This window comes from Vicugna pacos, chromosome 2, assembly GCF_048564905.1.
Source record: "Vicugna pacos chromosome 2, VicPac4, whole genome shotgun sequence".
Classification (NCBI taxonomy): domain Eukaryota; kingdom Metazoa; phylum Chordata; class Mammalia; order Artiodactyla; family Camelidae; genus Vicugna; species Vicugna pacos.
In genome coordinates, this window is record NC_132988.1 from 85,861,709 (window position 1) to 85,875,606 (window position 13,898).

A 13,898-nucleotide genomic window follows, 5' to 3' on the forward strand; every position below is an offset into this window, starting at 1 on the left:
AAAAAACCAGCTTTTGGTTTGGTTGATTTTTTCTATGGTCTTGTTAATCTCTATTGTATTTAATTCCTCTCTGATCTTTATTATTTCCTTCCTTCTGCTGCTTTTTGGGGCTTTTTGTTGTTCTTTTTCTAATTGATTCAGGTGGTGGGTTAACTTGTTTATTTGAGATTGTTCTTCTTTTTTGAGGAAGGCCTGTATCGCTATAAACTTCCCTCTTAGCACTGCCTTTGCTGTGTCCCATAGGTTTGAGTGGTTGTGCTTTCATTAGCATTTGTCTCAAGATACTTTTTAATTTCAGCTTTGATTTCCTCATTGATCCATTGTTTTTTCAATAACATATTGTTTAATCTCCATGCTTTTCTTTTTTTCTCCTTTGTTTCTCTGTTGTTGATTTACAGTTTCATGGCATTGTGGTCAGTAAAGAAGCTTGAGATAATTTCTATCTTCTTAAATTTGTTGAGGTTTCTTTTGTGTCCAAGTACATGATCGATCCTGGAAAATGTTCCATGTGCACTTGAAAAGAATGTATATTCTATTTTTTGGGGGTGTAATGCTCTGAAAATATCCACCAAATCTAGTTTTTCTATTGTAGTATTTAATTTCTCTGTTGCCTTGTTTATTTTCTGTCTGGAAGATCTGTCTAGTGATGTTAATGCAGTGTTAAAATCTCCAACTATGATTGTATTCCCATCAATATCCCCCTTTATCTCTGTTAGTAATTCTTGTATGTACTTAGGTGCTCCTATATTGGGTGCATACATATTAAAGAGTGTAATATCTTCATCTTGTATCACTCCTTTAATCATTATAAAATATCCCTCTTTATCTTTCTTTATGGCCTTTGTTTTAAAGTCTATTTTGTCTGAAATCAGTACTGCAACACCTGCTTTTTTGGCTTTTCCATTTGCATGGAATATCCTTTTCCATCCTTTCACTCTCAATCTATATGTGTCCTTCTCCCTAAAGTGGGTCTCTTGTATGCAGCATATTGAAGGTTCTTGCTTTATTATCCAGTCTGCCACTCTATGTCTTTTGACTGGAGCATTTAGTCCATTAACATTTACAGTAATTAATGATAGATGTGTGTTTATTGCCATTTTGAACTTATCTTTGCAGTTGAATTGGTATATCCTCTTTGTTCCTTTCTTCTTCCTTTTGTGGTTTGGTAATTTTCCTTTGTATTATCATGGATTTTATTTAATTTTTGTGACTCCCTTGTAAATTTTTGACTTTTGGTTACCCTTTTTTGTAAATCTATTAACCTATTACTATAACTGTTTTTATTAAACTGATAATAACATGATCTCAAACCCATCCTACTGGTAAAAAAATTTTAAAAAGAAAGAAAAAAAAATTCTATATTTCCCTGCCTCCCTCTCCCACTCTCAGTGATTTGTATGTCTTCTTTTATAATTTCGTGTTTTCTTTATTTGTAATTCATGAGTTATCACCTTTCCAGTTGTGAGTTTCTCATTTCTCTAGCATCCTGCTGCTTTTCTATTTAGAATAGCCCTTTCAATATTTCTTTTAGCATGGGTTTGGTGTTGCTAAACTCCTGCAGCTTTTTTTTTTTTTTTTTGTCTGTGAAACTCTTTATTTCTCCTTCTATCCTAAAGGATAGCCTTGCTGGATAAAGTATCCTAGGCTGCATCTTTTTTTTCATTCAGGGCTTTGAATATATCTTGCCACTCCCTTCTGGCCTGTAGTGTTTGTGTAGAGAAATCAGCTGAGAGCCTTATGGGGGGTCCCCTTGTAACTTACTCTTTGCTTTTCTCTTGCTGCCTTTAGAATCATTTCTTTATCCTTGACTCTGGCCATCTTGATTATGATATGTCTTGGTGTGGGTCTATTTGGGTTCTTCCTGTTTGGGACCCTCTGAGCTTCCTGTACTTGGATATCTGATTCCTTCTTTAAGTTTGGGAAGTTTTCAGTCATGATTTCTTCAAAAACCTTTTCAATCCCCTGTGATCCTTCTTCCCCTTCTGGGACCCCTATTATGCGAAGATTGGGACACTTTATATTATCCCATAGGTCCCTTATGCTATTTTCATTATTTTTTATTTGCTTATCTTGTAGTTCTTCTGAATGGGTGCTTTCTATTGCCCTGTCTTCTAGATCACTAATTCGTTCCTCTGCATTATCTAGTTGGCTTTGCACAGCTATTAGAGCATTCCTCATCTCTGTCATTGAGTTTACCCATTCTACTTGGCTCTTCTTTATAGCTTCAATTTCATTTTTGACATATTTTATATCTCTAAACACTATCTCTTTTAATTCCTTCAGCAATTTGATCACACCTTTTTTGAAATCTTGATCTAGTAGGCTATCGATGTCTATTTCATTGATCTTTCTTTCAGGGGATTTCTCTTGTTCTTTTAATTGGGAAACGTTTCTCTGCTTCTTCATCTTGCTCATACCTCTCTGGAACTGTGGTTTATGGAGTATCAGTTGTCTATTTTGGATCTTAAGGATTTTATCTATCTAATGCTTATTTAGGAATAGAACTTAGGAACAAAAAGGAAAAAAAATAAGAGAGAAAGAATTTTAAAAGAAGGGAGAAAGAGGGTTTGAAAACAGTGTATAATGAATAATAGAAGAGCGAGTTGAAGCAGAGTATTAATCGGGTTGAGACATCTTTTTAAAACCTTTAAAAAGAAAGGGGGGGGGAGATGAATATATGTGTTTGAAACCTGTGTCTAATCAATAACAGGACATTAAAACCAAAGAGAAATAGAAATGAATTAAGAAGTAAAAATTAAGAGAGTAATAGAAAATAGAACAGGTAAAAACAGATTTAAAAAAAAAAGGGGGTGGGTTGTCGGTGTTCTCCTGGAGTCTGTGTGCTTTTAATGTGTAGTCTTTCTGTCTTCGTCCTGTTTTGGAATCTCAGCTTGTTTTCATAGGCCCTCCGTTGGCGCCCTCTTCTGTGCTGCTCCCAGCACCTGTCGGCAAGCAGATCGCGCCTCCTCCTAACACGGGGTCAGGTGCAGCTCTCCTCTGCTGCGGGCGGGCGGGTCACTGCCCCTCCGGATGCCGCAGTCAGATGTTGCAGACTGGCCAGGCAGGAGGGCGGGTCGTGCCCCCTCCCAGCACCTGGGTCAGGGGTTGTGTTCCTGCCCGACAGGCGGGCGGCCGCTCTCCCTCTACCTGCGCCGCCAGTAGCTCCGCTGCTCTGTGCGGCTGCACGCTCCGCCGCCCTGGTCGGCGCTCCGCAGTTGGGCTCGGGGAAGACCGAGGGACAGCCTTGTCCCTGCTCCGAGCCAAAACCCAGCTCCTTGTTTGTCTTTGTGGAGCAAGTTCTCTGAGGGACCAGGATGGAAGGATCCTATCTGCCCCGGGCTGTAGGCCCGTCTCAGTCTGGCCCTTGAGGCTGCTAAGCCCTTCGGTGCGGATGCAGGTTTCGCCTGTGCCCCCGCCTGGGTGCTCAGCGCCGGAGAATGTGGTGGCTGTGCCTGAGCCCCGCCTCTCTTCCCCCGAAAAATTTCCGCGGGTTTATCTTTTGAAGAGGGCGATGTTCTGTCGGAGTTCCGCAGGTGATCTGGTTGGCTGAGTGGATCTGTAGATGTGGGTCTTGGTGTATTTGTGGGAGAGGGTGACTTACGAGCTTCCTTCTACTCTGCCATCTTTTCTGTCTCTCGCCTATTAAGATTTTAAAATTTTCTTTTAACAATGTTTTGTAGCTTTCAGCATACAAGGATTTCATTTCCTCGGTTAAATTTATTCTTAAGTATTTTATTCTTTTTGATGCTATTATAAATGGAAATGTGTTCTTCATTTCATGATTGTTCATTGTAATAATATAGAAATATAACTGATTTTTATATTTTGGTCTTGTATTCTGCAACTTTGATGAATTCATTTATTAGTTACAATAATTTTTTACAGATTTTTAAAGGATTTTCTATACAGTATAAGATTAAATCACCTGCAAAGAAAGAAAGCTTTACTACCTTCTTTGAATTTAAATGCTTATTACTTCTTATTTGCTAGTTGCTCTGGCTAGAATTTCCAGTAGAGTGTTGAATAAAGGAGGCAAAAAACAGTATCCTTGTCTGTTCCTGTTCTTGGGGGGGAATCTTCTAGTCTTTCACCTTTGAGTATGATGCTATCTAGAGTTTTTCATAGGTGTCCTTTATCATGTTGAAGTTCCCTTCTAATCCTACTTTGTTGAGTGTTTTTATCATGACAGGGTATTGGATTTTGTCAAATGCTTTTCTACATCAGTTGAGGTGATCATGTGGTTATTTTTTCATTCTATCAATGCTGTGCATTACACTGATTTACTTTCATGTGTTTAATCACCCATGCATTTTGGGATAAATCTCACTTGATCATAGCATATTTTTCTGTTGCTTGATTTGGTTTGCTAGTATTTTGGTGAGAATTTTTGCATTGATATTTTTAAAAGATATTGGTTTATAATTTTTTTCTTGTGATGTCTTTGTCTAGTTTGGTATCAAAGAAATACTGGCCTCATAGAATGAGTTAGAAAGTGTTCCCTCCTCTCCTCTATTTTTCTGAAGGGTTTGAGAGGGATTGATATTAAACATTTGATAAAATTCACCATTGAAGCTATCTGGTTTTGAATTTTTCTTGATGGAAGTTTTTTTGCTGATTGATTCAGCTTTATTACTAGTTATATGTTGACTCAGATTTTCTGTTTCTACTTTGAGTCAGGTTTGGTAGCTTGTGTATTTCTAGGAATTTGGTCAGTTCATCTAGGTCATCAAACTTGTTGGCATAAAATTGCCTGGAGTATTTTCTTGTAATCACTTTTATTTCTGTTGCTTTGGGTTTAGTTTGCTTTTTTTTCCCCCTAGTTCTTTCAGGTGGAAGGCTATGTTAGAGATTTGAGATTTTTTTTTAGCATGTTTGTAGCTATAAATTTCCCTCTGAGCACTGTTTTTGCTGTATCTCACAAGTTTTGGTATGTTGTATTTTAGTTTTCATGAGTCTCTCAAAGTGTTTTCTAACTTCCCTTGTGGTTTCTTCTTTGTTTAAGAGTGTGTTGTTTCATTTCCACACATTAGTGAATAATCCAGATTTCCTTCTTTTATTGATTTCTAATTTCATTCCACTGTGGTTGGAAAAGATACTTTATACAACATCAGTCTTTTAAAATTTATTGAGACTTCTTTTGTGGTCTAACATGTGGTCTATCTTAGAGAATAGGAAAGAGAGGTATATAGTGTCAAGGGAACCCATAATGGGGGTCTGAACCTGGGCAGAGAAGTCAGGGAAGATTTCCCTATAAAAGTGATGATTACACTGAGAACTGAGAGATGGTGAAATGTTCACTTGGTGAAGCCATGAAGAAACAAGAGGTAGCAACAGGCTATCATCACAACCTCATCTGGCTTATCAGAGGCTGATTTGCTAGTCTTTTGCTCTCGTCCTCCTTCCCCTCCTATTTTCCCCCATTCTCTTCCTTTTACTCTTTCTCCTCCCTCTCTCTTTTCCTCCTCCTTCTCTTTTGATCTTTATCTATTTGAAATAAATGTTGAAGCTTTTCCTGGTTTGATGAACAACAATTAGAACTTTTGTGCATAGGATCTTTGTAAGCAATTATAAAACTGGAATGGAGAAGGCCTGTGCTAACCTGTGTGAGCTGACTGATTTTAGAGAGAGGTCAAGGTTTCAGGGTTTTGTTGTTATTTGGTTTATTGTTGGGGTAGAGGGCTGGAGGAAAGGCAGCGGGGTGAAAGAAAAGGAAGGATCTGGGATTAAGCGATTATAAATCGAGCCACTTCCAGCAAAGAAACTTAATTTTGGCAGCTGAATCAATGATCCACCAAAATAACTAAATGTACTGTGTATTTGTGTTTTAAGCACGCTTGGACTATTTATATTAACGTAGAATATGAAGATGCATGGTGTTAATGTCCCAATAAGAGAGAAATTTCCATGTTAGACTTTCGTCTTTTACCATAAAGAACCTTTCAGAATTGTGCAGCACAAAGGCATTTATTTCCCCAGGAACCATATTTGTAGAGTTAGAGTCACCTTGGCATGGCACCAGTGTTAGCTATAAACTGTGGAGATGCAGACTAGGATGGCAAGCCCTTTGGCTTCTTGGCTCTGTAATTAAGCATCAGTCTCTCCTTGGTTTGACTGGGATACGTGACCTTTCCAAATGAAACAGAGCTCTTAACTGTATGTCTAACTATCTTTCTTATTAGTGAAGAAACAAGCAGAAACAAGAAGGCCAAAGCAAGAGACCTCCTCTACTGGAATTGTTAAAAGCTATTGTTCTGTAATTACTGTGACTAGCACAACAGACAAACTCTGTTGAGGTTGAGAGCCACATTGGTTCAGTGCAGCTGAATTTCTGCAGGCTTTTCTTGCATGTCCTCAATGAAGGGTTTTTTTTTTTTTTTTTTTTTCCGCACAGAGCAAACAAAAGAGGTTAATAGACTATTATAACTCCAGAAGAGCTACTGTGGTATATCCTGCCAGTGTGAAAATTTCTTTTAGGCTAGTTTTGAAATGTAGCAGAACATCACCATATTGGGGAAAGAGTCTACTCCCCATACAAAATAATTAGAAGTACAAGAGAGTTGAAAATAAATTTTCATTTAAATTAGGCTAGCCTAGACTAGTCTAGACTGCCGCAATTCTAACCTAGTTGGAGACCATGAGATAGATATTCATTTTTTCCTCTCCTCTTTCATGGCACACATTACATAGTGGCTGCTCAAGAAGTGTTTCTTAAGTTGCACTGGATTGAGCTACTTTTGGATATCCAAAAGTTCTCTTTTTTCACTATAGAAGAGAATAGGAGAATTTGTGGCCGTATTTCTCACCCAGTGACATATTCATCCTTGAAGTCCATTTTATCATGGCTGCATTAGAATAGTAGCCACAGGCCAAACAGCATTGGAATTGGTACAGGGGTTCCTGGAAAGATTTTCTCTCTCTCTATTTGATTGGTTGCAGATTTACAGACTCATGAGTGTGTTAGTGGAAGCAGGTATGAATATATTGCCTATAAAATGTTTTTGAGTAGATCTTCCCAGCTCTCCTGTTACTGGCAAATTTTCTTTTACAAGACCACAGAAAAGTTTTAAACATCACAAAGCCATCAATATTTATAAAGATATTTTCATTATTCACCATGAAGGGCCTCACAGAATTCTACAGCACAAAGAAATTTATCTCTCCCCAAATCTAATTTAAGATGAAATCATTATATACTAGATCACAGAGAGAACTTGTTTGCTTTGTGGTACAAATCAACAGAAAACAGATATTTGTTAAATACTTAAAGCTTGCCAGGCATTGTTATAAATGATTCAATGGTGATTGAATTCTTTCCCTTATGGGGCTTGATTCTAGTAAGGAAGGCAATAGAAAACAAATAAATATATACTATAATGTTAAGTTGTGAAAAATCTTATGAAAAAATAATATGAATAAAGGATTAGAGAGTGACAGAGCTGCCAGGGAAGATCTCCTTGAAGAAAGGACTTTTGCACTGAAGAGCATGTACAAAGATAATGAAAGAGCTTGGCTCATTTGAGGAATAGTCATAAGGCCAGTGTGGCTACATATTAGCCAAGGAAATGACCCCAATTTGGTGAAAAGCATCATCACCCAGAACCAAGAAGCTCAATAATCCCAAAGAAGACAAAAATAAAAAGAAAACCATATGTGGACACATTGTAATCAAACTGCAAAGACAGAAAGAAAATCTTAAAAGCAGCCAGAGGAAAAGGTCATATCACATACAGGAGACCAGTAATGATAATGACAGCCAATTTCACACTGAAAACTATGGAGACAGAAGACAGTTGAGTAATATCTTTAAAGTTCTAAAGGGAAAATTGTCAATTGCAAATTATATATCTACTAAAAATAACTTTCAATAAGGAAGGTGAAATAAATATGTTTTCCTAAATATAAAAGCTGAGAGAATTCTTTGCCAACAGACTCATGTTTACTAGAAGAAATGCTAAAGGATCTTATTCAGGTAGAAGGAACATAAGACCAGTTGGATATTCACAAGCAATGAAGAAAACCAGATGGTTAACATGTGGGTAAATATACAATTTTTTTCTTTAATTACTTGATCTTTTTAATTATTTTAAAAGACAATTGACTGTTTACAGCAAAACCCGAATCAAACCAAACCAAAACCAAACCAAAGCAAACCAAAACAAAAAAACCCAAACCATATTTTGGAATTAATAACAAATGTAGAAATAAAATATAACACTATAATAGCATAAAGGATAAGAGATGACAAATCATATTTTACTCATGTAAGAGTCTTACATTACATATTTAGTGGCAAAATATTAATTCAAGGTATATTGTAATAAGTTAAGAATGCATATTGCAATCCCTAGAGAAACCATAGGATCAACTGAAAAGGAAAGCTAAAATGGTAGACATCAATACAACCATATAAATAATTAAATGTCAACGGTCTGAACATTCCAATTTAAGGCAGAGATTGTTAGACTCACTCTTTTAAAACAGAAAGAAAAATGTTTTTATTAAAGATTTACTTTGAATACAAAGACTAAGATAGTTTGAAAGTAAAAAGACATAAAAATACCATATAAACATTGATAATAAGAAAGCAGGTTAAACTATATTAATATTGTACAAGGTACACTTGCCGATAAGAAGTATTACTGGAGATAAAGAAGGACTTTTCATAATGATAAAAGGGCTAATTCATTAGGAAGACAAATAAATTCTAAATGTGTGTGCACCTAATCACAGAACATGAAACGAAACTAGCAGGAATAAAGGAACAAAGAAACAAAGCAACCACGACTGGAAATATTAACACCTGTTTGTCAATAATTGCCAGAAGAGGCACTACCAGTCCTTGCTAATAGTCATCAGAACAGTGATTTCTTCTTCAGGAGCAGGGGAGGGAGGCTGACTGGAAAAGAGTATGAGAACTGTCTGGAGTGATAAAAATGTTCTGTATCTTGGTGTCTCTCATGGACAAGTATAAACATCTATCAAATCTCCTCAAAGTTAATACTTAAACTCTATGTGTTTTACTATAGGTAAAATACCCTCAATATTTTAATTGAGCATAAATTTATAAAATCTGGTTTCTGATATGTTTGTTTTAGACATGTTAGACATCAAAGTGAAGACTGATCTGTTAGTTGGGTATGTGAATCTGAATTGCAAGTTGGTACTTACAAATCTGAGAGTCAATGCGTACGTGAATGGTGTTTAAATCTACAGGACTAAATGAGATCATCTAGGTACTAAAAATAGAAAAGGCATCTGAGGACCACGTCTTAAAGAGACATGTCAATCCTTAGAATGTTGGACAATAATGGGAAACCAGCAAAGGACATTGAGAATAATAAACTAGTGAGATATGAAGAAAATCACAAGGATGTAAAGTCAAGTGTAGGAAGTGTTTCAAAGAGGGCAAAATGATCGTTAAATTCTGTTGAGATATTCAGTAAGATAAGTGCTAATGACTGCCCATCAACTTTTCCAAGATGAAATTCATTGGTAACTTTAAAAGAGAAGATACATAAAAATAGAATGCAAGCCTGACTGGAGTGGGTTAAGGAGAATATTTGAGGAGACAACAATTATAGAAAACTCTTTCCAGAAGCTTTTTCTATGTTGCTCAGATGAAATGACACAACTGCTTTTTATATTTGCATAGTGCTGTGGGTCTTGGACACTTATTTTGGGAGAATCTACTAGAGAATGATGATGTAGAAGAGAGCTTAGGAACCATATCCTTCAGTGATTTTTAAGAAGAATTCTAACAAAACCCATGGAGCTACCCCTTAAGATGGGATTGGATGGATTCACAGTCAATGTGGGTGTGCTAGGACCTTAGTTCTTTTTCATATTGATATTTTTTAATGTTTAAATTTACTTAGAGAAGAAACTGAGCCCTTTTCTGTGTGTGGGAGGGTGGATGACTGATGGTCATTATCAGCTTTTTCTCTTTTGAGCCAAGCATTCCAACACTGACCCAGTGTGCCTGACTCACAGATATAAAATGTCTCCATTAAGCATGCCCTTTGTTAAAGACCTTACTTCTCTACTTCAAGTATTCCTTCTAAACATAACATAGTCGTCTCCCTTAGACAAGTTTCGATAGATTCATATTTTCTGTTACCATATAACTTCAACTCCATATAGAAGATACAAGACAGCAATGGCATAAATGAAATAGTACTTTATTTCTCACACCCAGAAAAATCTGTGCTGATACAACAGCTTTGCTCTGCAAGATCCCTGGGAGCCTAGGCTTCTTCACTCTTGTTGACACAGCAACTGTGTGGTGTAGTTCTCACCCATATGGTCCAAGACAACTCATCCCATGTTCATATTCCAGCCAATGGGAATGAGGAAAGAGGAAGGAGTAGGTATGTCCTTTAAGGGCAGGACCTAGTGTTCCACATATTGCTTTATTCTCATCCTTTTGACCAGCACTTGGCTGTACACAGTCACAAGGGTGCCTAAGACATAATCTTTATTCAGATTGGCCTTATGCTCAGCTAAAAAAATCACTGTGGGAGGCAGGAATATGACTATCTAAGGATAACCAGCAGTCTCTGCTTCATCTGTTTACTTTTCTTGTGATGTTTTAGGTAATTATTTCTGCATAAGATACTATTTGAAGAAAGAGTTACCCAGCTGTGATGGTTAATGTATGTGTCAAACTGATTGAACCGCAGGGTACCCAGCACTTTGATCAAACATTCTTCTGATTGTGTCTGTGAATGTTTTTGGATGAGATTAGCATTTGAATTGTTACAGTGAGTAAAGCAGATTGCCTCCCTAATACAGGTGGGTCTCATCCAATCAGTTGAAGGCCTGAATACAACAAAAAGTTTGACCTTCCATGAGTAAGACAGAATTCTTCCTGTCTGACTGCCTTGAGCAGGGACATAATCTTTTATTGCATTCCAGCTTGAATTGAAACATTGGCTCTTCTTGGGTTATGAGACTGCTGACTCTCAGACTGGAACTTACACCATCAGCTCTCTGGGGTCTCCAGCTTACCAACTGAAGATCTTGAGACTTGTCAGCCTCCATAATTACATGAGCCAATTCTTTATAGTAAATTTTTCTATCTCTTTGTGTATCTCTATCTCTGTCTCTACGTATATATCTCCTATTGGTTCTATTTCTCTGGAGAATCCCAACTAACACACCACTTAAAAAAAAAACTAAGAGCCCTTGATTTAATCCCTAAATGTAACAGATGGGAAACTGGGGCCCAGAACCATTAAGTGATTCCCACAAATTAGATAGCCACAAACCCAGGACTAGATCTAGTCTTCTAACAGTCAGGCTAATTTTCTTTTCGCAGACTATTTCTTTGTCTTTCAGTTCACATTAAGGTGAAAACACATAGTGTTTTTACTAAAAGGCATGTTCATGTGCTACTTCTCAAGTACAGTTGATCTTAGGCTTCCTATTATTTGAATAATCTCCATAGAAACTGTAAAATAAAAATTCACTTTTCATGTGAAGACTTTTCCTAGGCTCAAATGTTGGGAAAATGTGGGAACAAACATATTTTGCTATTTTAATGGTCAGTCTTGGAACAGAACATCCTTTAAAAATTGGTCTGGTAGCTGAGTTGGTGATTGAATCCCACAAGCAAATGTCAACATCACCAGAGTAAAAACATAAGTGTTAGAGCAGAGAAACACTATAAGCACTCTGCACAAAGTAGACTAGAATTTGATTTTATTTTCAAAGCTCAAAAATAAATTACACTCTCTGTGTGGCAATGTTTATATAAGTAACACTATGCCCCATTCTCCCTTGTGTGTGGATGGAAGGAGAAAAATGGTCTCCCTGGAAGAGACATTGGAAAGAATCATAATTTCTATGCATACAGTAATAACATTTTTTTGTACCAAAAATTAGGTCGTATCAGCAGTGACTTGACCTAGGCTTTTAGGAGAGGGTTAATGGAAACTCTAGTTTGATAATGACTGAGGCGTTCTGGGAATTTGGGCCAATATTATACTCCTATACAAGAAAAATAGCTTTTTTTGAGATATGATTCATAAAATGTAAAGTTCAAGTGTACCGTTCAGTGGTTTTTAGTAATTCATATTGCTGTGTAGCCATCACCACTATCTAATTCCAGAACATCTTTATCACCCCCAAAAGAAGCCCCTATTAGCAGTGACACCCCATTTCCTCCTCTCCCCAGTCCCTGGAAAGCACTAATCTACCTTCTTCTATATGGATTTGCCTATTCTGGAAGTTTTGTAGAAATCAAATCTTACAATATGTGACCTTCTGTGTCTGGCCTCTGTCACTTAGCATAATATTTTCAAGGTTTGTCCACATTGTAGCATCTATCAGAATTTCATTGCTTTTTATGGCCAAATAATAGTTCATTATATGGATATACCACATTTTATTTATCCACTCATCTGTTGATGAACATTTGGGTTGTTTCCACTTTTGGGCTATTATAAATAATGTTCTTATGATCATTAGTACAAGCTTTTGTGTGAACTTATGTTTTCAACTCCTTTTGGTACATATCTAGTAGTGTAATTGCTGGGTCATATGGTTTCTCCCATGCTTAACATTTTGAGAAACTACTAAATTGTTTTCCACAGTGGCTATGCCATTTTACATCCCCACCATCAATGTATGAGGGTTCTAATTTCTCCATATCCTCACCAACCTGTTATTATTTGTTTTTTTCTAATTGCAGCCATCCCAGTGCATGTAAAGCGGTGTCTCATGGTTTTGATTTGCATTTTCCAAATGGCTGGTGTTTTATTGCTTTCTGGTCATTTTCTATCTCCTTGTGAAGTTCAGATATTTTTCCCTTTAAAAAATTTCATTGTCCGTCTTTAAATACTGAGTTCTTTAAAGTTCTATGTTAAGTATGGGTATTGCAATGATTTTCTCCCAGTGTGTAGCTTGCTTTTTTATTTTTCAAATGTGTTTCAAAGAGGAGAAATGTTAATTTTGATACAAGTTTAATTTATCAATTTTTTTTCTGCTATGGTTTGGTTTTGAAGTCCTATTTATGAAATAATTTCCTTTTCTAAGAGTGTGAAAACTTTCTTGCATGTTGCACATGTCGATTTTTCATAGATGCTTTTTATCAGAATGAAGACATTCCTTTCTATTTGTATTTTGTTGAAAGTTTTTACTCATGCAGTCATGTTGAAATTTGTTAAATCTTTTTCTGCATCTATTGAGATGGTCATACAACTTAGCTCTTGTGTTAATGTAGTCAATTAAATTTTATTTTTGCAATACATGTTTATAAGGGATATTGATCTTCGGTTTTCTTATAATGCCCCTGTCAGATTTTGGTATCAGGTTCTGTCAGCCCTATAATATAGGTCAGGAGATTCTTTTCTCCTCTGTTTTCTGAGTGTGTATAAGATTGTTATCATTTCTACCTTAAATGTTAGAATTCATCAGTTTGGTAGGTTGGAATCTCTGTAAGCAAATACCAAGACGGAATTTGAAGGTGGAGGATGTTTACTGGTGATCAGCACCTCTACTGGGAGAGGGAGGAGCACTGGGTAAAGCTACAAGTTGAAATTCAACACAGGCCCAACGAGCCTTGGTTAACCTGGCAGGCCGGGCGCGCTGGGGCCAGGATTGCTATTTGGGGCTTTAGGCCAAGACCTTTCCTTGCAGGTTGCTCGAAAAGGTCATGACAGTGGGTGGAGCAGTACTCTGCAGTCCATCCTGGCCTACTCAGTCTGAAGTCCTAAGCCACATCCCTCCGCTCCCTGAGGTGGCAGCTGCCCGTCAGCGCTCTGCCCCCAGCACCTCAGTGCAGCGGGTGCTGGGCCGGTTGTGGGGCTCAACTCCTTTGCTTCCCTTCACTCCAGGATCTTAATTCTGCCTTCCTAGAATCAAAGAAATTAGTTGTTTTGTGTATCTTTTTCAGTTTT